Here is a 21,604-nt window from a genome sequence, read left to right as displayed (position 1 = left end):
GGTGCCTGTAATCCCAGCTACTTGGGAGGGTGAGGCAGGAGAATCTCTTAAATCTGAGAGGTGGAGGTTGCAGTGAGCGGAGATCGTGTCACTGCACTCCAGCCTGGGTGACCGAGCAAGACTCTGTCTCAAAAAAAAAAAAAAAAAAAAAAAAAAAAATATATATATATATATATATATATATATATATATATATATATGTATTTAAATTAGAGGCGGCCGGCATGATGGCTCACGCCTGTAATCCCAGCACTTTGGGAGGCCAAGGTGGGCGGATCACTTGAGGTCAGGAGTTTGAGACCAGCCTGGCCAACATGGCGAAACCCCGTCTCTACTAAAAATACAAAAATTAGCCTGGTGTGGTGGTGTGCCCCTGTAATCCTAGCTACTCAGGAGGCTGAGGTAGGAGAATTGCTTGAGCCTGGGAGGCAGAGCTTGCAGTGAGCCGAGATTGCACCACTGCATTCCAGTCTGGGCAACAGAGCAAGACTCCATCTCCAAAAATAAATAAATACATAAAATACAGAAGGGGTCTCACTATGTTGCCTGGGCTGGCCTTGAACCCCTAGCCTCAAGCAATCGTCTTGCCTCAGCCTCCCAAAGTGCTAGGATTACAGGTGTGAGCCACTGTGCATGGCCCTGGGTGGAGATTTTTATCCTGACCAGTGTGTGGGTGGGCAGCAGCCTCCTTATTTGGCAAACATGTTCAAATCCAGCTCCTCTCTTATAGAAACAGTGAAGTGTCTGAGATCCAAAGCCAAGTTGAAATGGTCATTCAGCCAACAAATGTCTGAGTACCTACTAGGTACTGGATACTCAGAGGGTAAGTAAGGCCACAGTTCCTAACCCTCAATGAACTCCTGATTAGAGTTCAGGTACTGTTTACTGTCAGGTACTGTTCTAGGTGCTGGGGATTCATTAGTGAACAAAATGTGCAAAAATCCTGGCCTCAAAGGGCCACTTACCTGCTAGTATAGAGAGACAAAATAAGTACAATATATGCATATATGAGATTGAGGAGGGGCCGGGCATGGTGGCTCACACCTGTAATCCTAGCACTTTGGGAAGCCGAGGCAGGTGGATCACTTGAGGTCAGGAGTTCGAAACCAACCTGGCCAACATAGTGAAACCCTGTCTCTGCTAACAACAACAACAAAACAAAAAAAACCAAAAATAATGGCCGGGCGCGGTGGCTCACGCTTGTAATCCCAGCACTTTGGGAGGCCGAGGCGGGCGGATCATGAGGTCAGGAGATCGAGACCATGGTGAAACCCTGTCTCTACTAAAAATACAAAAAATTAGCCGGGCGTGGTGGTGGGCGCCTGTAGTCCCAGCTACTCGGAGAGGCTGAGGCAGGAGAATGGCATGAACCTGGGAGGCGGAGCTTGCAGTGAGCCGAGATTGCGCCACTGCACTCCAGCCTGGGCGACAGAGCAAGACTCCGTCTCAAAAAAAACAAACAAACAAACAAAAAAATAATTAGCCTGGCATGGTGGCAAGCACCTGTAATCCCAGTTAACTTGGGAGGCTGAGGTAGGAGAATGGCTTTGAACCCAGGAGGTGGAGGTTGCAGTGAGCTGAGATTAAGCCACTCCACTCCAGCCTGGGCAACAGAGCGAGACTCCATCTCAAAAAAAGAAAAAGAGGTGGGAAAGGAGTGATATAGAGTCACATAGGAGGGGCTGCTGACATGTTCTTGGAGAAACCTCGAGGAACTGATGTCCAAGCTGGCAGCCAAGGAAGAAGGATTAGGCAAGGGAGTTGGGCATGAGAGGTGACGTGGAGTGTTCTGGCAGAGGAACAACACGAGGGTTCCAGGGACTTGGATACATTGAATCTGGCTGGATCATGGAGTGTGAGGTGGGGAGAGCCAGTGAGGCATAGGCAGGGTCCAGCCCCGCTTGAAATTTGTCTCACCCCATAACAGAGGCAGCAAAGTGTTTGGGGAAATCCCAGTTGTACCAGTATGGAGACATAATGGCTGAAGTCCCAGTTGTACCAGTATGGAGGCCAGGGTCTCTGAAGTCTTCCCTGGAACCAGGATATTGGCCCCCACTCCCAGCAACCCTTCTCAACTCCCCTCCCACTTTTCAGACTGGAGGACCATGTCTGCCTCAGTTGCCTTTTTCTCATTTCATTTAGTCACCTGGCATTGCCAACCCAGGTAGCAGGGCTGGCAAGGAAGGGCTGTGAAAACTCACCACCACCACCCAGATACCACTTGAGAGCTTACTGAATTCCAGAATCACACTATGTACTTTATGTAATAAGCCCCTTTAATCCTCCTAAAAGCCCCGTGGGGTGGTTGGAATTGGCCCCATTTAACTGGATAGGAAACCTCAGCTTGTCACTTTGTAACTATCTAAGGTCACCCAGCTAATAAATTGTGGAGTCACATTTTGAACACAGGTGTGACCCCCTAAGTATGAGGCACTGACCATTTGGAAATCAGGGTGGGAAAGGGAAAGATATTTGGAGTCTTCTGGCCCCAGCCAAATTAGAGGAAGATTGGAAATAGTTAACTTCTGACCCAAGGGCTTTGAATTCCTGTTCCCTCCACAGGCCCCTGCTAATCGCCAGGAGGGTGGGGGGTGGCAGGCACTTCTGCCCAGGACCTCTGGCCTCCCTTTTAAGATATGGGGGAACAAGGAGGGTTCAGATACCCAGCCTGATAGCACTCAAACTGACAGCCCTCTGCAGAGAACTGTCACCCCACCCCCACCTGCCTCCAGCAGCAAAGACCTCCCACCTCTTGCTCTGGGTAGAAGAGCTTGACAGACCCTTCCCCACTCACTCCTCCTCCCCCAGCCAAATCTGGGTATCCTCAGGGCTCTGGGTTACCTAGAGCATCAGAGGTCTGCAAATTCCTCCAGCTGACAGAATTCCCTCCAGGCTGCAGCTGCCTCTGTCTGCTGGACTTAAGAGTGTTGGGGGCCTGCTGCTTGGGCAGTGAACCAGAATGCCTCACCCGGGGAAAGAAAGCCAAACGTGCTGGGTGTAATGGCTCACACCTGTAATCCCAGCACTTTGGGAGGCCTAGGCGGGTGGATCATCTGAGCTCGGGAGCTTGAGACTAGCCTGGCCAACATGGCGAAACCCTGTCTACTAAAAATATAAAAATTAGCCAGGCATGGTGGCGTGTGCCTGTAATCCCAGCTACTCAGGAGGCTGAGGTAGAAGAATCGCTTGAACCTGGGAGGCAGAGGTTGCAGTGAGCGGAGATCGCGCCACTGCACTCTAGCCTGGGTGACAGAGCAAGACTCTGTCTCAAAAAGCCAAGCAAACGTCTTCTTTTCTCCCTCGACCCCATCTTTGAACTCAGGACTCTGGCTCTGTGGCTGTCTAACATCTGAGGAGAGGGCTCAGAGCCAAAGCCACAGAGCCAGGAGGTGGGAGGGCTGGTGGGCTGCCTCCCCTTGTGAGAGCCTCTCCAGGTGCTACTGAACCCCAGGAGGAAAGATCTGTTTTTCCCTAGGACTCTGAGGCATCTTAGGGCTAAATGGGGAGATGGGGAATGGGGAGGTATAATCCCAGGTCTTCTCCTTCAATCTCAGTAGCCCCCCTTTTGTTCAAGACCACTTTAAAGTTGGAAGTTACCTATTAGCAAGAGACCTTGACAACCTGTGTTGTACGTTAGGAGAAGTAGAAGGTATTTTTGCTTGCGTTCTGACTCCAGGGTCTCATATTCGCTTTAGGAAGTCGTTGATCCCCAGGAATTAACTGTGTCTAAAAGTGTACGCGCATCTTTCTAAGAAATCTCCTCCTCCAAATTTGGGGACCACAGGTATTCCCCAGTATCCCAGTCTTTTTTTTTAAGAGACAGGGTCTCACTTTGTTGCCCAGGCTGGTCTTGAACTCCTGGCCTCAAGTGATCCGCCCGCCTCAGCCCCCCAAAGTTGGGATTTCAGGTGTGAGCCATCATTCCTGGCCCCCAGTCATTTTATAGAGAAACTAGAACTACTGTTGAGAGAAATGATTTGCACTTGGGTCCGTTTGGAAATTCTTCAGACTCTCGTTAAACCCAGCAGTGGGAAGAGGCCTGATGGTATACATCTCAGCACAGGCAAGGGAAAAATGGATTCAAAGCTGTTTCTCATCCCAAATGATGTGGCCTGAGGCGAGTTACTGAGTCCAAGCTCCTCAGCCTTGAGGCCCTAACTTCCCTGTGCCTGCGTGGGAAATGGCCCTGGAGCTATGACGGGGTGGCTGGCTGGACTGCTCACTGGCCAGTGAGAGAGCCCAGGTGGAGGTTTCGGCTGCTCTCCTGGGTGTCTTGCTGAAGGCTGACCGCCTTCTGAGCAGCCTTTGCACAGCGTGCCCCATCTTGTCGTAACTTCAGGCAGGGGAGAAACAGCTACTTGTGAGCTCTCCCCACACAAGCCAGGACAGGACGCCAGGCCCACACACTGCCTTCTCCCTGTAGAGTCACTTCATCCAGGCTTCCCACCGTACTTCGAGACCTGCTCTTCTCTTGTCTTTTATGGTCTTTTTCCGCTTCCAGAAGTCTCCTGCATTCCCCAACTGGGACTCAGCCCCACTTCAACTGGTTTATCCCTGCTTTTGGCCTCTGAGTCAGTAGTTTGCAAGCTTGGCTGGTGATCAAATTGCCTGGGGAGCTTTTTATTTTTTATCGTCTCCTCCCCAGTGTATACCATTTTATATTGTTTACATAGGGACGGTTGGTTGGTTGGGATTTCAAATTAATACATGAATATATGTTCACTGTAAAGACACACTTTTTTCAATAAAATATGTGGCACTTACTATGTGACAGATAAAGTTCTTAGTACTTTATATGCATCAGCTCATTTAATCCTCAAACATCCCTTGAGGGAGGTACTATTGTTGTCCTCATTTTACAGGTGAGAAAACTGAGGCCAGAGAAGTTAAGTAACCTGCCCAAGATCACACAGCTAAGTAAGTAGTAGAGCTCAGATTCAAACCTAAGCAGACTGAGCTTACACCACTGAACTCTACTGCCTGTCAATAGAAGCAAGTCAGAAATAAACACATGAAGGCTGGGGTATGGTGGCTCACAACTGTAATTCTAGTGCTTTGAGAGGTTGAGGTGGGAGGATTGCTTGAACCCAGGAGTTCGAGACCAGCCTGGGCAACATAGTGAGACCCCCGTCTCTACAAAAAATACAAAAATTAGCCAAGCATGGTGGTGCATGCCTGTAGTCCCATCTACTCTACTCAGGTGGCTGGGGCAGGAAAATTGCTTGAACCTGGGAGGTAGAGGTTGCAGTGAGCCAAGATCATACAACTGCACTGCACTCCAGTCTGGGCAACAGAGTGAGATGCTGTCTCAAAAAAAAAAAAAAAAAAAAAAGGATCTTTTGAGCCCGGGAGGCAGAGGTTGCAGTGAGCCAAGATCACACCACTGTACTGTAGCCTGGGTAACAGAGCGAGACCCTGTCTCCAAAAAAACAAAAAATAAATAAAGAGAGAAAAAGAAATAAACACGTGAAATTTCTTCCCCAGTTCTACTCTCTTAAGGGCAAGCACACAGTTACTGATTTTATAAGAATCCTTGTAGACCTTTTTTTTTTTTTTTTTTTTTTTTTTTTTTTGCACAAAAAACTTATGTATGCATACAGGAATTTTAAAAACAAGAATTGGACTATATCATGCATACAAATGTTACTCTGCAACTCGCTTTTTAACTTAGAATCACAGGCATCTTTCCAGACTGTTAAATTCACATCTATCTTGTTTTTAATAGCGCCGTAGTCTTTAACATGGTGAATGTACCATGATTTATTTAACCAATCTTCTACTTTTATCTTTTACAGATGTGGTGGTAGGGAAGAGTTAACATCAAAATTGTAAAGTGTTTGGATTTTTAGCAATCTAACTATCAGTAATTGCCTTATTAGGAAAGACTGCTGTAGAAAGATGATCGAGTGAACTGTACATCTTAACATCATCCAGATAAATTGAGCTTTCATGTTTAAACAATACCTTTAAGACAGACTCTGCTGTAAACTTAAGGTTACTATACCATTTGAAAATAGTTTTCAGATTAACTTTTGTTTTATGACTATCTAAATAATAGTCAATAGTTTCAAAAGCATATGAATTCACCAAAAATCAAAAACTTTTAAATTGCATGACTCAGAAGTAAACTACCACATTCATTCACACTAGCATTATTTTCCCTGGGTGTTGAGAGATTGAGAATGTGTCATCAGTCAATGCAAAGTACATTTTTTTCTCAAGTTTTTCTTTAGATTTCAAAATCTAGTTAGCAAGCATTTTGCTGAATAAAAGTTGATTTTCAGTCTTAAAGCAGACACTCATTTCTGTTCTTATTTTCCCCCAAGAGGAGCTTATGAGTTTTTTTCTTAAACTCAAATATTGCTGTACTAAAGCCTAGAACAGGGTGGTTGCATTGATATAAAGGATGCATTCTTGAAAACCACAAATAGGCTGGGCGCGGGGGCTCATGCCTGTAATCCCAGCACTCTGGGAGCCCGAGGCGGGCGGATCACAAGGTCAGGAGTTCGAGACCATCCTGGCTAACACAGTGAAACCCTATCTCTACTAAAAAACACAAAAAACTAGCCGGGCGTAGTGGCGGGCACCTGTAGTCCCAGCTACTCGGGAGGCTGAGGCAGGAGAATGGCGTGAACCCGGGAGGCAGAGCTTGTAGTGAGCCAAGATCCCGCCACTGCACTCCAGCACTCCAGCCTGGGCAACAGAGCGAGACTCCATCTCAAAAAAAAAAAAAAAAAAAGAAAAAATTACAAATAATTCATAATTCCCATGATTCAAGACTTATGTTGTCATATGAACACGTGAAGTGTGTGTATGTATGGGGTGGGGAGGCCAAGGGGATGCTTACAATTCACTACTCTCTCCAGCTTTGAAATTACATAACTTAAAACTTTTAATTTGGGGGATTTGCATTTCTTCAAACTTTACATAAAAAGCAAGACTAATATTTATGGCACCATTTCAAATTTCTGCAGTTGAAGTTTGCATGAAATATATCTGTATTATAATGTATAGAGTGCCTGAATTGGGGTCCCAGAGCCACTGTGTCTGGGTTGAATCTGTTTGTCCGCTTACTACTTGTGAAACCTTGGGGCAAGTTACTTAACCTCTGTGCCTCAGTTTTCTTATCTGTAAAATGAATATAATGGGATCTCATATGGTTATAGTGAAGATTACATGAGTTTGTGTATGAAACAGCATGTAGTGAGTACATCAATGTTAAGTGCCAGTGGCAGGAGGAATAGCAGTATTGTTATAGCTGGAATAGTTTGTATACATATTTCTTTAGACTGGATTTCTAGAAGTGAAGTTACTGGGTCACGTGACTTTCACAGTTCATTCAACAATTATTAAACACCTACTTTGTACTGGGCACAGTGCTAAATGCTGGGAGACAGTGATAAGCAAATTCTAGTGGGGGAGATAGGCAATTAAATAATCACTAGTAACTTTTTTTTTTTTTTTTTTTTTTTTTTTTGTTTTTTTTTTTTTTTTTTTTTTTTTGAGACGGAGTCTTGCTCTGTCCCCCAGGCTGGAGTGCAGTGGCGCGATCTCGGCTCACTGCAAGCTCCGCCTCCCGGGGTTCACGCCATTCTCCTGCCTCAGCCTCCCGAGTAGCTGGGACTACAGGCGCCCGCCAACACGCCCGGCTAATTTTTTGTATTTTTAGTAGAGACGGGGTTTCACCCTGTTAGCCAGGATGGTCTCGATCTCCTGACCTCGTGATCCGCCTGCCTCGGCCTCCCAAAGTGCTGGGATTACAGGCTTGAGCCACCGCGCCCGGCCAACTTTTTTTTTGGTTTTTTTTGGAGATAGCATCTCACTCTGTGTCCTAGGCTGGAATTCAATGGCGAGATCTCAGCTCACTGCAACCTCCGCCTCCCGAGTTCAAGCAATTCTCCTGCCTCAGCCTCCCAAGTAGCTGGACTTATAGGCACCTGCCACCACACCTGGCTAATTTTTTTTGTATTTTTAGTAGAGATGGGGTTTCGCCATGTTGGTCAGGCTGGTATCGAACTCCCGACCTCAGGTGATCTGCCCATCTCAGCCTCCCAAAGTGCCGGGATTACAGGTGTGAGCCACGGCGCCCGGCCAATCACTACTAAACATATATAATCAGAAGTTGTAATAAATTCTATGGAAGAAAGTTATTCAGAGCCAGAAGGGTTTTTCACAGGGAAATCTGATCTAGTTTGGGAGGGCTGAGGGAAGTTTCCCTGAAAAAGTAACTTTGGAATTGGGATCTGAAAGATGTCAGGAGTTAACTGTGTAAAATCAGAATGGGAATGCAAGGAGACACTGTTCCAGACAGAGGGAGCAGTGTGTGCAAAGGCCCTGTGATGCTATATTTAAGAAGAGGCTCAATGTGGCTAGAGAGAGAGATTGGCACATTAAAGAGTTTGTTTTTTAGGACACGGTGGCATGTACCTTTAGTCCCACCACTTGGGGAGGCAGAGGCAGGAGGATCACTTGAGCCCAGGAGGTCTAGGCTGTAGTGCATGATGACTGCATCTGTAAACAGCCACTGCACTCCAGCCTGGGCCATATAGCAAGACCTTGTCCCTTTAAAAAAGATTTTTTTGGCTGGGCGCAGTGGCTTACGTCTGTAATCCCAGCACTTTGGGAGGCTGAAGCCAGCCCTTTTTTTTTTTTTTTCTTTTATTGAGACGGAGTCTCGCTCTGTCGCCCAGGCTAGAGTGCAGTGGCGCGATCTTGGCTCACTGCAAGCTCCGCCTCCCGGGTTCACGCCATTCTCCTGCCTCAGCCTCCTGAGTAGCTGGAACTACAGGTGCCCGCCACCACGCCCGGCTAATTTTTTTGTATTTTTAGTAGAGACAGGGTTTCACCGTGTTAGCCAGGATGGTCTCAATCTCCTGACCTCGTGATCCGCCCACCTCAGCCTCCCAAAGTGCTGGGATTACAGGCGTGAGCCACTGCGCCTGGAGGCTGGTGGATTTTTTTAATTTTTTTTTTTTTTTTTTTTTTTTTTTTTTGAGACAGTCTTGCTCTGTTACCCAGGCTGGAGTGCAGTGGCATGATCTTGGCTCAGTGCACACTCCGCCTCCTGGGTTCAGGCTATTCTCCTGCTTTAGCCTCCCTAATAGCTGGGACTACAGGTGCCTGCCACCACATCCGGCTAATTTTTGTATTAGTAGAGACGGAGTTTCACCATGTTGACCAAGCTGGTCTCGAACTCCTGACCTCAGATGATCCACCTGCCTTGGCCTCCCAAAGTGCTAGGATTACAGGCGTGAGCCACCGTGCCTGGCCAGATTGTTTTTTTTATCCCAAGAACAAAGGCTTATCACTGAGTTTCAAACAGGAAAGTGACTTTATTTCATTTTTTTCAAATGTACTATGCTGTTGCATTTTTAAGAGATTCATCTTCTTAAATGGAGATTTTTGCACTCATTTATACTAAAGATGATGTTGTATGCACTTAGGTGGTCGGGGTAGAGATGGAAGGGGCCTAAGTCTTGGTGGGTGATAGTCTGGGATGGGAAACTCTAAGGGGGAAATGGTCAAGGAAGAAGCAGCTGCTAGCTAAACCATATGCCAGGCGTTATGCTAAGTATTAACTCATTCAACTGAGGTAGATATTAGCATCATTCTTATTTCAGAGCTGAGGAAACAGGCCCAGAGAGGTTAGCCAACTTGCCCAAAGTCAGTGTGGACCTGGTATTTGAGCCCAGGCACTCTGGCTCCAGACTCTGGGCTGCTTCTGATACCCGGATTCTGTTCTCAAGCTGAGTACATGATATGCTATTCCCTGGGGGAGATGCTGGAAAAAGACCATATTTGGGTTAAGCAAAGATCGTGAATTTAAGTTTTGTCATACTGATTTCAGGATATCTTGAAAGCATCCAAAGGAGATACTGAATAGACAGATATAAGTGTTGGTCAGAGGAAGGATCTAGATAATTAAATTTTTGATATGTGGTCTGAAGTGCCATCAAAAAGCCATACCAATTTACCTACTCATGAGAAATAAATGAGAGAATCAAGAACTTTAAAAAATAGCAACAAACTGCTTTCCCCAGATCCACTTCCAGAAGCTGACTCGGTAGAAGTGATAGGTGGGCGGTCAGCAGGGAATCTGGATTTTTAAAATTGTTTGCCGGATGATTCTATCAGCTATGTTTGGGAATCACTGCTCTGTGACAACATTAAGGCCTCTTTGAAGAGCTAAATATGTAGAAAGGAACAAACTGGTGAGATGTGGATGAAAGAAGCATAGCATTTTATTGATATTATTATTTTGAGACAGGGTCTCTCTCTGTTGCCCAGGCTGGAGTGCATGGCGTGATCACGACTCACTGCAGCCTTGATCTCCCAGGCTCAGGTGATCCTCCCACCTCAGCCTCTCAAGTAGCTTGACCACAGGCATGCACTATCACTCCCAGCTAATTTTTGTATTTTTTTGTAGAGATGGGGTTTCGCCATGTTGCCCAGGCTGGTCTCAAACTCCTGGACTTAAGTGACCCACCCGCCTTGGCCTCCAAAAGTGCTAGGATTATAGGCATGAGCCACTGTGCCTAGCTGCATGGCATTTGGGATTTAATTTCCTATGCTTGCCTCTATGGCAGTTGATCCCATTTTTAAACCTTCTGCTTATATCAGGATTCTGAATGGCCTTCACCTTCCCGTCCTTCTGTGTTGCTTTTTAAATCACTGCCCCTGGTTTTAATACTTTATTGTGCTTTTTGAAGCACAAAGCCGGACGCAGTGGCTCACGCCTGTAATCCCAGCACTTTGGGAGGCCAAGGCGGGCAGATGATGAGGTCAGGAGATCGAGACCAGCCTGGCTAACATGGTGAAACCTCATCTCTACAAAAAATACAAAAAATTAGCCGGGCGTGGTGGCACGTGCCTGTAGTCCCAGCTACTCGGGAGGCTGAGGCAGGAGAATCACTTGAAACTGGGAGGTTCAGGTGAGCCGAGATCATGCCACTGCACTCCAGCCTGGGTGACAGCGTAAGACTCTCTCTCGAGGGCCCGCCGCCCTGACCGCCGCCCAGGCCGAGGCCGCGAGTGCCCGCCGGCCGCTTCCGCTCTCGGCGCAGGCGCTGCAGCTTGGCCAGAGCGGAGGGGGGTCGGGAGAGGAGTGGATGCCGCTGGCCAGGATTGTGCTGGAGAGCGTGGCCCGCATCATGAAGGTGCAGCTCCCCGCATATCTGAAGCGGCTCCCAGTCCCTGAAAGCATTACCGGGTTCGCTAGGCTCACAGTTTCAGAATGGCTTCGATTATTACCTTTCCTTGGTGTACTCGCACTTCTTGGCTACCTTGCAGTTCGTCCATTCCTCCCGAAGAAGAAACAACAGAAGGATAGCTTGATTAATCTTAAAATACAAAAGGAAAATCCGAAAGTAGTGAATGAAATAAACATTGAAGATTTGTGTCTTACTAAGCAGCTTATTGTAGGTGTTGGCGTTCTAAAACGTTTCCTGCCTGTGATGGTTCACATAATAAACACAATGAATTGACAGGAGATAATGTGGGTCCACTAATACTGAAGAAGAAAGAAGTATAATAATAATATTATAACAATATTTTCTCATTCTTTGTGTATAGAAAATTTTTAAATGGTGGTCTTAATTATTACTACTGGTTGAACAATTATTTCTTCCAATTTATTTTCTTCCTGCACTACTGTTTGTATTTGATCCTTTGTCTATTCAGTCACTTAATTAGAAATTAAATTGTCAAGCCTCTTATTCTGACTTCAAAGAATTAATGTATCTTCCAACAATAAAATCACTTCTGATTTTAATCTAGGAAAACCTAAATTGTGGCTATGGATCCAAAGCTGTTTGTTTCTTTGAATATCAATATTTTCAACAGGATCTTGTATTTAAAATTCCCATCTACATTGTTAAATATGTTATTTTTTCATATCTCTTTTGGTTTTGATAATCTGAAGTGTTTTTTTCTCCTTTTGGCCTTCCAAACTGCATTTATTTAGGTGAATTAAGAAAAATATTGCCATCAAGAATTACTTGTGTTTTCACAGAGATAGACTCTTTGCTTTATAGAGATTGTAGTGTATTTAATATGAATATCCCAGCTTTAGAAAAGAAGTAAACTGGATACAAAAAGTTCCATCGAGGAACAGTTATTTACAATATAAAAGATTTGTTTACTTTTAAAAAAAAGACTGTCTCAAAAAATAAATAAATATAAATAAATAAAGATAAAGCACAACACATCATATTTGACCCTAACAGGCACCTGGGGGTGTGTGTGTGTGTATTCCCATTTTAGAGACTGGAAATTAAGAAGCAATAAATGGCTTACATTTATTGAGTACTTACTGTTAAACAGTTTAGAGATTAAGTGATTGACCCAAGGCTGCAGAGCCAATACACAGCACTTTTACCTACCAGACCCTTAATTGTTATCACAGCTGTCTCAGGTTGATCACTGGGATCTTTGTTCTGGCATGGTCCTTGAGGATGGTAGTCAGTGAGCCAGACAGCACACCTCATGCTGAGTCAGCCGTGTTCCAAACTCTCAGAGTGCCTAGTTTGGGTTTCACTCTGGGAGGGAAGACTCACCTCCTAAGGGTTATGAGGAATTTGATGAACACAGCAGAGCTTTCTTCAGCCGAAACTCCCCTGGAACTGCTTTCTCCACCCTCAACAACATGGGGTTACCATGTAATTTTTCTAGTCACGGGGAAAAACTCAAATCAAATTCTTTTTTTTTATTTTTTTGAGACAGAGTCTTGCTCTGCCGCCCAGGCTGGAGTGCAGTGGCGTGATCTCGGCTCACTGCAAGCTCCGCCTGCCGGGTTCACGCCATTCTCCTGCCTCAGCCTCTCCGAGTAGCTGGGACAACAGGCGCCCGCCACCACACCCGTCTAATTTTTTGTATTTTTAGTAGAGACGGGGTTTCACTGGGTTAGCCAGGATGGTCTCGATCTCCTGACCTCGTGATCCGTCCGCCTCGGCCTCCCAAAGTGCTGGGATTACAGGCATGAGCCACCTCGCCTGGCCTAACTCACATCAAATTCTGATTGAAAATCAAATACATGTTTACTGTGGAAAAACTGGAAGATAAGCAAAATGGGGGCCTACCATCCATATGGGACCTTTGTATTTTCAAATGAATATTTGAAATCAATCGTCCATTTCCCAATGTTTCCACCCAAGTCTTTGTTGAGGGTATCTGATCTGAGACAGAGGGCCCAAGTCTGAATGATTTCACCACTCACTCTCCAGGCTTGCCTCCCCAGTATCCCAGCTTCCTCTTCTACTTGGCTGGGTCAGAGAAGGGCTCCAAGCTGAGGCCCTCACACACCCCGTCAGCCCTATCTGTAAGAAGATCCAGGTCCAGGGGGCCTGTGTGTAGATGGGCGCCATCCGCCAGGTGTAGCTGCACTCCACCTGGGTCCTGTTGCCCTCCAGGAGCTGCTCTGCTTACAGCTCTGGGGAAAAAGGCCTGGACCCCCAACAGGTGCACCCAGGGCTCTGGCAGGCCCTTGCGGAGCTGCACCAAGCTTGCTTGGCAAGGGCAATGGGCCTCTCAGCATGCCCAGGGGCGGGTCCCCAGTAGCCCCAAGGCCTCTTGGGATCCCAGCATGTGCAGCCTCTTCCCCCCACCCCACTTTGCTGCCCTGTGACCTCTCCTGTGGGTCTCCTCAAAACAGGTCTGGCTCACTGGCCACCATCTTGGTTTTCGTGTGCATGGAAAATACCTGGTGACGGGAGAGGCAAACCACAGCCTTGGTACCAGGGCTCAGCCCCTCTCCCTCTCTTCTTTATGGTACAAGAATAAAACTATAAATATTTTATATAATAATTGTCAGGCTTATGCTATAAATGGCTTTATGACCTGCTTTTTTCCCCCCTCTGCAAAATACTTTTTCCTGGGTAGGTTTTCTTTTATAATATTTAAGGCTGTAGATTAGACATTTGGATGACTGTGGCACAGCATAATTAACTGTTCTGTTGAGAGTTAGGTTGTTGAGACCTTTTTTTTGCTTTTTTTCCCTATTAAGCAAGTCACGAACATGCTGGCAGGTGTGGTTTTGTCACATCTGAGATGGTATCTTGGCACAATTCCTGGGTCAACGGGCTTGTTTAAGGCATTTTAATTTGCCAGAAAGGTTGTGCCAGTTAATATTCCCCCACCCCTAGCCATATATAGCAGCACTCAGTTCCCAACTGTGACACAGCGCTTGTCCTTTTAATTTGTATTTCTTAGTTGGTGAACTTTTTTCTATATGTAGTTTTACTTAGGAAAAATGCCAGAATCTTTCTTCAAGTCACTTCCACCTACTTTTCCCCTGTGCCCTCTTATCCCAATCCCTTAACAGAAGGTAGTGATAGCTATAAGGACAAATTTGTTTGTTTTGTGAGCTAGATATGTCCCTAAACCAAGCTAGAATAGAAATTTCCTAGGCAATCTCTTCCCCCAACTCCCCAGGCTGCCTTTTGGCCACAATATGTTTAAGATGATGTTTTCCTTTTCTTCTAGTCAAAATACCCAGAGATTAGTAGGGAAATTGGTGGAGATTGATCACTTGATGGACGTTTTGTCTCCAGAGAGATGGGTGGTTTTATTTTGCCAGAACATCCAGTAATGTTGGATATCAGGACCACATAGCACCTCCAGGAAGAGACAAGCTCCTGACCTTCAAGGGTGTTCCCTTGGGAGTATGGAGGTGTCTAGGCAAATTCCAACCTAAAAGCAGGCCTGGAACATAAGAGGAATGAGTTCTCAGCCCAGCATCCATCAATTCTTATAAGTCTATTTAAAAAGCTTTCTTTTCCCAATAGTTCTAGTACCCCAGGGACCAAACTCTTCTTGCCCAAGTTTTATTAGTGGCGCCAGTTCAGGACCCGAGGCCAGGCTTGGCAGGATGATCTTTAGAGAGGAGCTTTGAACATAGGCCAGAGACTCCTGATTTCCATTGGATGTCTTCTATCGAATGCAGATACATAGAGCTCTGGCTTTTTTGTTGTTAATTTCTCTTTTTATTTATTTTTACCTACTTAATGTGTTCTATGATATTAATTGTTAATTTCTCTAGAAGCAGCCTCAGGTTACTGATTCCCTTTTTCCCTTCCCCGACAATATTTTAGGAAATGTACATTTAGGCTCAGTGCTAAAAGCCGTCCATTTATATTGGTAGAGCAGGCACCTCTTCATCAGGTTCATTGACCTTGTGATTCAGAATCTTTGTGGGAGAAACTGAGGCTAATGCAGTCAGATGACTGTCCGAAGCCCTGGATGGGTGTGGAAGAAAGAGCTATGTTTAGGCTTCCATTTTCCAGCCTTAAATTCTGAACTATTGCCCCATATGCTCATCATCAACTTGCCCCAGAAAGTTTGACGCAAGCCCATTCATGCCCCCGTGATTTGGCCAAGATGTGTGGCCTTGTGGAACCATGCTGCAGTTAGGAACAGGAGTCAGTTTACTTCGCTGACTATTAAAAGACAGGGTAAAGGAGGGATGGGTGATGATGAGACCTGGTTTCATATCGGTTTCATTTTGAAACTAGTGATACAAGCCAGTGGTGCCAGGAAGCATCTGGGAGGAAATTGTAATGATCTGCCCCAGGGCTTACCATTTACTCTCTCTGACTCATAGCTTGCAGAGAAGACTACTCATGTTCCTACATGTGCCTAGCAAGTTTCCCTAGAAAGGCCAGCTTTTTCGTGAAATCTCCATCTTCTGCTTCCCCTGGTAAACCACAGAGGACCCTTACAAAACAGCCCTCTCCAAATGCAGACTGAGCCAGTTCCCTATTGTGCCCTTTGGTCCCGTGTGTCAACATCTTTGATCAGCTTCATCCGTTGAGTAAAGCATACAGCGGTAGCTAACTTCTTCCCACTTTGAGAGAGAATTTTTTGGTGGTATACATACAAAGAGGCCAGGATGTGGATGTCAGAAGCCTAGGTTAATTGTGAGTAGTCTAAGGTACCTTTTTATTGAGAGCTTACCTTACTTACTCTGGGCCAGGCACAGTATTCAGTGCTGTTTGAACACTATCCCATTTAGTCTTCCTAATAACCTGATGAGGTAGGTATTGTTTCATTTTCTAGATGAGGAAACTGAGCTTCTGTATACTCATACAATTTGCCCAATCATGGGATAGATAAGTGACATTATAGGGATTGGAATCCAAGTCTTCTGGACTCCAAATTTCATATTCTTCATTGTTTCCATACCTTCAGGATTTGAAACCTGATCTTGCTGCTTCCTGGGGCAGTTCAACCCCTGGCAGCCTCTTGTTTCCTGAGTTGTCAGATTGGGAGCAGTAATACCACCTTGCAGGTTATTTTGTGAGGATTTGGGTAGGAAACCACTTAGCTGGGTATCCTGAACAGAGTGGGTGTTTGAAGCATATTCCTATCAGTCTGGACCATTGCCCCTTGGTTGTGCTCTGTACCCAACTCAAAGCAGTTTAGAGCTAATGGGGCCAGCCCCTCAGATGTATCTGGAATGTGCACCCTGAGTGGGAGGCACATACACCTATAATACATGACCATTGGCTTCTCCTTGGTTGTTGACGCTGTCCCTTCTAAGAATAGATGGACAGCCCAGATACTGTGCTACAAATATTTGGAACCATGTAACAGTGGAAATATGCCAGAAGACAGGGTAGTAGAGTGAGTTGTACACTCTAGTGGGAAGCAGATTTTGTAGACAGTGGGAAGAGGATTTCTAGCTCCTGGTGGGGGTGGGGGGTGGGCAGTAGCAGCTCTCAGAGTTTTGGGGATTAAGTCTTCTGAGTAGTAGGGGAGTCAATCCATTAGCCTCCTGCTGGGTAACCTGGTAGGAGAGAACTGGAGTCATTGAGTCTCTCCTTAAAGGAAATAATTGACAGAATTGTCTGGTTAGCCCTTTACTGGCTGAAGACCTTCCCTTAGGAAGAGGGCTGTTTTAAGATTGAGAAAAGTGGCCAGGCACAGTGGCTCATGCCTGTAATCCCAGCACACTGGGAGGCCAAGGTGGGAGGGTCACTTGTGCCCAGGAGTTCTAGACCAGCCTGGGAAACATAGCAAGACCCTGTATCTACCAAAAAAAAAAAAAAAAAAGGTGACCTTTAGTTTTTTAAAAAATCAGTGTTTTAATAACTAATGCAGACACAATGGTCAGAATTCAGACGAGTGTACAATAGGCCAAATGTGGTGGCTTGCACCTGTAATCCCAACACTTTGGGAGGCTGAGGCGGGTGGATCACCTGAGGCCAGGAGTTCGAGACCAGCCTGGCCAACATGGCGAAACCCTGTCTCTACTAAAAAATAAAAAAATTAGCCAAGCATAGTGGCAGGTGCCTGTAATCCCAGCTACTTGGGAGGCTGAAGTGGGAGGATTGCTTGAACCCGGGAGGTGGGGTTCAGTGAGCCAAGATGGCACCACTGCCCTCCAGCCTAGGCAACAAGCAAGACTCTGTCTCAAAAAAAAAAAAAAAGTATACAGTAAAAAGTCTTATCCTCGGTGAGGCGTGGTGGCTCATGGCTATAATCCCAGCATTTGGGAAGGCCAAAGTCGGGTGATTACTTGATGCCAGGAGTTTGAGACCAGCCTGGGCAACACAGACCCATCTCATTTTTAAAAAATAATTTTTAAGCCCGGGCATGGTGGCTCATGCCTGTAATCCCAGCACTTTGGGAGGCCAAGGCAGGCAGGTCATCTGAGGTCAGGAGTTCGAGATCAACCTGGCCAACATGGTGAAACCCCATCTCTACTAAAAATACAACAACAACAACAAATTAGCTGGGTATGGTGGTGGCTTCCTGTAATCCCAGCTACTTGGGACGCTGAGGCAGGAGAATCGCTTGAACCCGAGAGGCGGAGGTTGCAGTGAACCTAGATCATGCCACTGCACTCCAGCCTGCACAACAGAGCAAGACTCTGTCTCAAAAAAAAAAAAAAAAGAATGTCATTAGCACATAGGGAGCACTTAAGTAGTTCCTGAATGAATGCTGCACTGAAGAACCTGGCTTTAGATCCTGACCATGCTGGGTTCTCATTCTAATTCCACGCACCAGCTGTTTGATCTTTGGCAAGTCATCTCACCACCACCACCCCTCACCCCCAGCCCTAGTTTCCTCATGTGGTAAATGGTGGGTAATGGTTTGTAAGGTTCTGAGGGTGTACACATGCATGGTTGGGGTTTATTTTTCTTGAAATGGTTTTGCTCTGTCTCCAGCTGGGGTGCAGTGGCAAGAGCACGGATCCCTGTAACCTCGACCTCCTGGGCTCAAGCTATCTTCCCACCTCAGTTACCTAAGCAGCTGGGACTACATCATAGTTTGGAGTTTCAACTTGTATGCTACTCCTGATGGTTCTGTGAAGTGTAATATCCATCTTCCAAATGAGAAAGCATAAATTCCTAATAAGTTAATTCAAGTTCCACATCAGCAGCGATATTTCCAATTAATGGATTCTTGAGGGACTTTCACATGGGTCTTCAGTCCAGCTTTAAATAATACTGAATCAACCTGGCACAGTGGCTCATGCCTGTAATCCCAGCACTTTGGGAGGCCAAAGCGGGTGGATTGCTTGAGGCCAGGAGTTCGAGACCAGCCTGGGCAACGTGGTGAACCCCTGTCTCTAGTAAGGATACAAAAATTAGCTGGGCGTGGTGGTGCACGCCTGTAGTCCCAGCTACTCAAGGGGCTGAGGCAGGAGAATCGCTTGAGCCCGGGAGGTGGAGGTTGCAGTAAGCTGAGATTGCACCACTGCACTCCAGCCTGAGTAACAAAGCGAGACTCTCTCAGAAAAACAAAAAAAACTAGTAGATAAATGTTATCTATTAATAGTAATTTAGAAGGGGAGGGATTTGAGATTGATGTACTTTTTTTTTTTAAGAGACAGTGTCTAGCTATATTGGCCAGGCTGGACTCAAACTCCTGGGCTCAAGCAATCTGCCCACCTCAGCCTCCCAAGTAGCTGGTACTACAGGTGCATGCCACTATGCCCAGCTGAGATTTGATGCCCACTTGTTAGGTTTGCCATAACAAAGTGCCAGGTACTGGGGTGGCTTAAACAACAGAAATTTATTTTCTTATAGTTCTGGCTTATAGATGGACAACTTCTCCCTGTGGTTTCACGTGGTCTTCCCTCTGTAACTACCTGTGTCCAAACCAAACTTCTTCCTCTTCTAAAGATACCAGTCATGCTGGATTAGGGCCTACCCTAATGAGTTCATTTTGCCTTTTTTTTTTTTTGAGATGGATCTTGCTCTGTTGTCCAGGCTGGAGTGAGGTGGTGCGATCTCGGCTTACTGCAACCTCTGTCTCCTGGGTTCAAGCGATTCTCCTGCCTCAGCCTCCCAGGTAGCTGGGACTAGAGGCACAGGCCACCATGCCCGGTTAATTTCTGTATTTTTAGTAGAGACGGGATTTTACTACGTTGGCCAGGCTGGTCTCAAACTCCTGACCTCAGGTGATCCGCCCATCTTGCCCTCCAAAAGTGCTGGGATTACAGTCATGAGACACTGTGCCTGGCCGACTTCATTTTACCTTAATTACCTCTTTAAGGTCCCTATCTTCACATACAATGGCCATTTTAGGTACCAGTGGTTAGGACTTCAACGTAAGAATTTTGGAGGGACACAACTTGTGTTAAGGGAAAACTTGGACCTGCAGAAAAATTGAGAAAATAAGTTGCCAACAGGTAGTCATGGCCAAATGGTTATTGCAGTGAACTTGAAAATAAGTTTCTAATGACCTTAATCATTGGGAAAGGTCATTTCCTTTCAGTCATTTTTCTGTGCATAGTTACATGTATTATGTAGTAGTTCTGCATTCTACTTATTTTGTTTTACTATCATAGTATAAGAACTTCCCTATATAAAGTGTTATATTGCATAGCTGGATAAATGACCTATGGAGTAAGTGCCCCCATAGATTATTTAGCTTTCGCCCTATATTGAAGATGATTTGGCCGGGCGCGGTGGCTCACGCTTGTAATCCCAGCACTTTGGGAGGCCGAGGCGGGCGGATCACGAGGTCAGGAGATCGAGACCACGGTGAAACCCCGTCTCTACTAAAAAATACAAAAAATTAGCCGGGCGTGGTGGCGGGCGCCTGTAGTCCCAGCTACTCGGAGAGGCTGAGGCAGGAGAATGGCGTGAACCCGGGAGGCGGAGCTTGCAGTGAGCCGAGATTGAGCCACTGCACTCCAGCCTGGGCGACAGAGCGATACTCCGTCTCAAAGAAAAAAACAAAACAAAAAAAAAAAAAAAAAAAAGAAGATGATTTAACCTTTGCCACAGTATCCTTCCTGGTCCTTCTAGCACTAAGGCAAAGCAGCATTTCTCAGAAGATGAGTCTACAAAGCTGTGTGCTGGCAATAAAGGGCAGGGCCACCCTGGGGATCGTGTGGCCCCTGGGACGCTCTGGAACTGAATCAGGCCCAGATCCTCTTTCCCCTTCCTCCCACTGGCCAAGCACGTCACAGCCCAGCACTCCTCAGCGGGGATGTCGTCAAGGAGGCAGGGCTGGTTCCTAAGCAATCTTCTCTTTCTCATGATCACATTCCAGCCTTCCCACAGAGGATCTTTCTGTGTGTGGTAAGCTCTTGGGCTCTGAGGCAGCTCTTTAGGGTCCCCAAGCACCTCTGTCCTCTCCCATTCACTGAGTCCACTGCCTAAAAGATGGCCAGTGTCTTAACTTCCTTTGCCTGGATGAGTTTTGCCTCGTTGTGAACTTCCTGTCAGTGGAATCATGCATATGTCCTCTCATATCTGGCTTCTACTACTCAACCTTATGTTTGTTAAATTTCCCATGTTGTTGCCTGTCCTTGTGCTTCATTCACTTCATTACGTGAATATACCCCAGTGTTTCTGCCCATTCTCCCTCATCGTTTGGGCCGATTCTAACTTAGCTATTATGAATAGTGCTGTTATGAACATTATAATACATATGTTTTGACGAGTGTATTTTTGTTGGATCTGTACATCACAGTGGACTTGCTGGGTCTTAGGGAATTCATATATCAATATGTACTGCCAAATTGTTTTCCAAAGCGATTGTCCTCCCATATCAGACTTTTGTTTGTGTGTGTGTTAAAATAGGCATAGCATAAAATTTATCATTTCAACCATTTTTAAGTAAATAATTCAGTAGCACTAAGTATATCCACAGTGTTGTGCAACATTGCCATTATCTATCTCCAGAACTTTTTCATCATCCCCAACAGAAACTGTATTCGTTAGGCATTAGGCAGTAGCTCCCCTCCCCTCTCTCTCTCTCTCTAGCCCCTGATCAACTCCTTTTTTTTTTTTTTTTTTTTTTTTCTTAGAGATACGGGTCTTGCTGGAGTACAGTGGTGCCGTCACAGCTCACTGCAGCTTCAAACTCATGGGCTCAAATGATCCTCCCACCTCAGCCTCCCAAGTTGCTGGAACAGGTGCATACCACCATGCCCAGCTAATTTTAAAAAAAATTCGTGTAGAGGCGGGTGCAGTGGCTCACTCCTGTAATCCCAGCACTTTGGGAGGCCAGGTGGGTGGATTGCTTGAAGCCAGGAGATTGAGACCAGCCTGGCCAACATGGTGAAACCCCATCTCTACTAAAAATACTAAAATTAGCTGGGCATGGTGGTGCACACCTGTAGTCCCAGCTACTCGGGAGGCTGAGGCAG

At 45.9% G+C, this 21,604-nt stretch overlaps 1 protein-coding gene and 1 pseudogene across 5 annotated transcripts in view; both read left to right on the top strand.

Annotated features, from left to right (window-relative positions):
* The window catches only part of CDH3 (cadherin 3), a 137,598-nt gene that overhangs the window by 91,136 nt on the left and 24,858 nt on the right, over positions 1-21,604 (top strand). The window lies entirely within an intron of this gene.
* LOC105739361 lies at positions 1,978-12,143 on the top strand (annotated as a pseudogene). The gene is made up of 3 exons (XR_004032047.1): positions 1,978-2,001; positions 4,502-4,571; positions 10,993-12,143. The product of XR_004032047.1 is annotated as a CDGSH iron-sulfur domain-containing protein 2 pseudogene (transcript).

The sequence above is a fragment of the Nomascus leucogenys genome, chromosome 2, assembly GCF_006542625.1.
Source record: "Nomascus leucogenys isolate Asia chromosome 2, Asia_NLE_v1, whole genome shotgun sequence".
In the NCBI taxonomy this organism is placed as follows: domain Eukaryota; kingdom Metazoa; phylum Chordata; class Mammalia; order Primates; family Hylobatidae; genus Nomascus; species Nomascus leucogenys.
The sequence above is the reverse complement of the archived record's forward strand: the minus strand, read 5'-3'. Positions and strand labels throughout refer to the sequence as shown.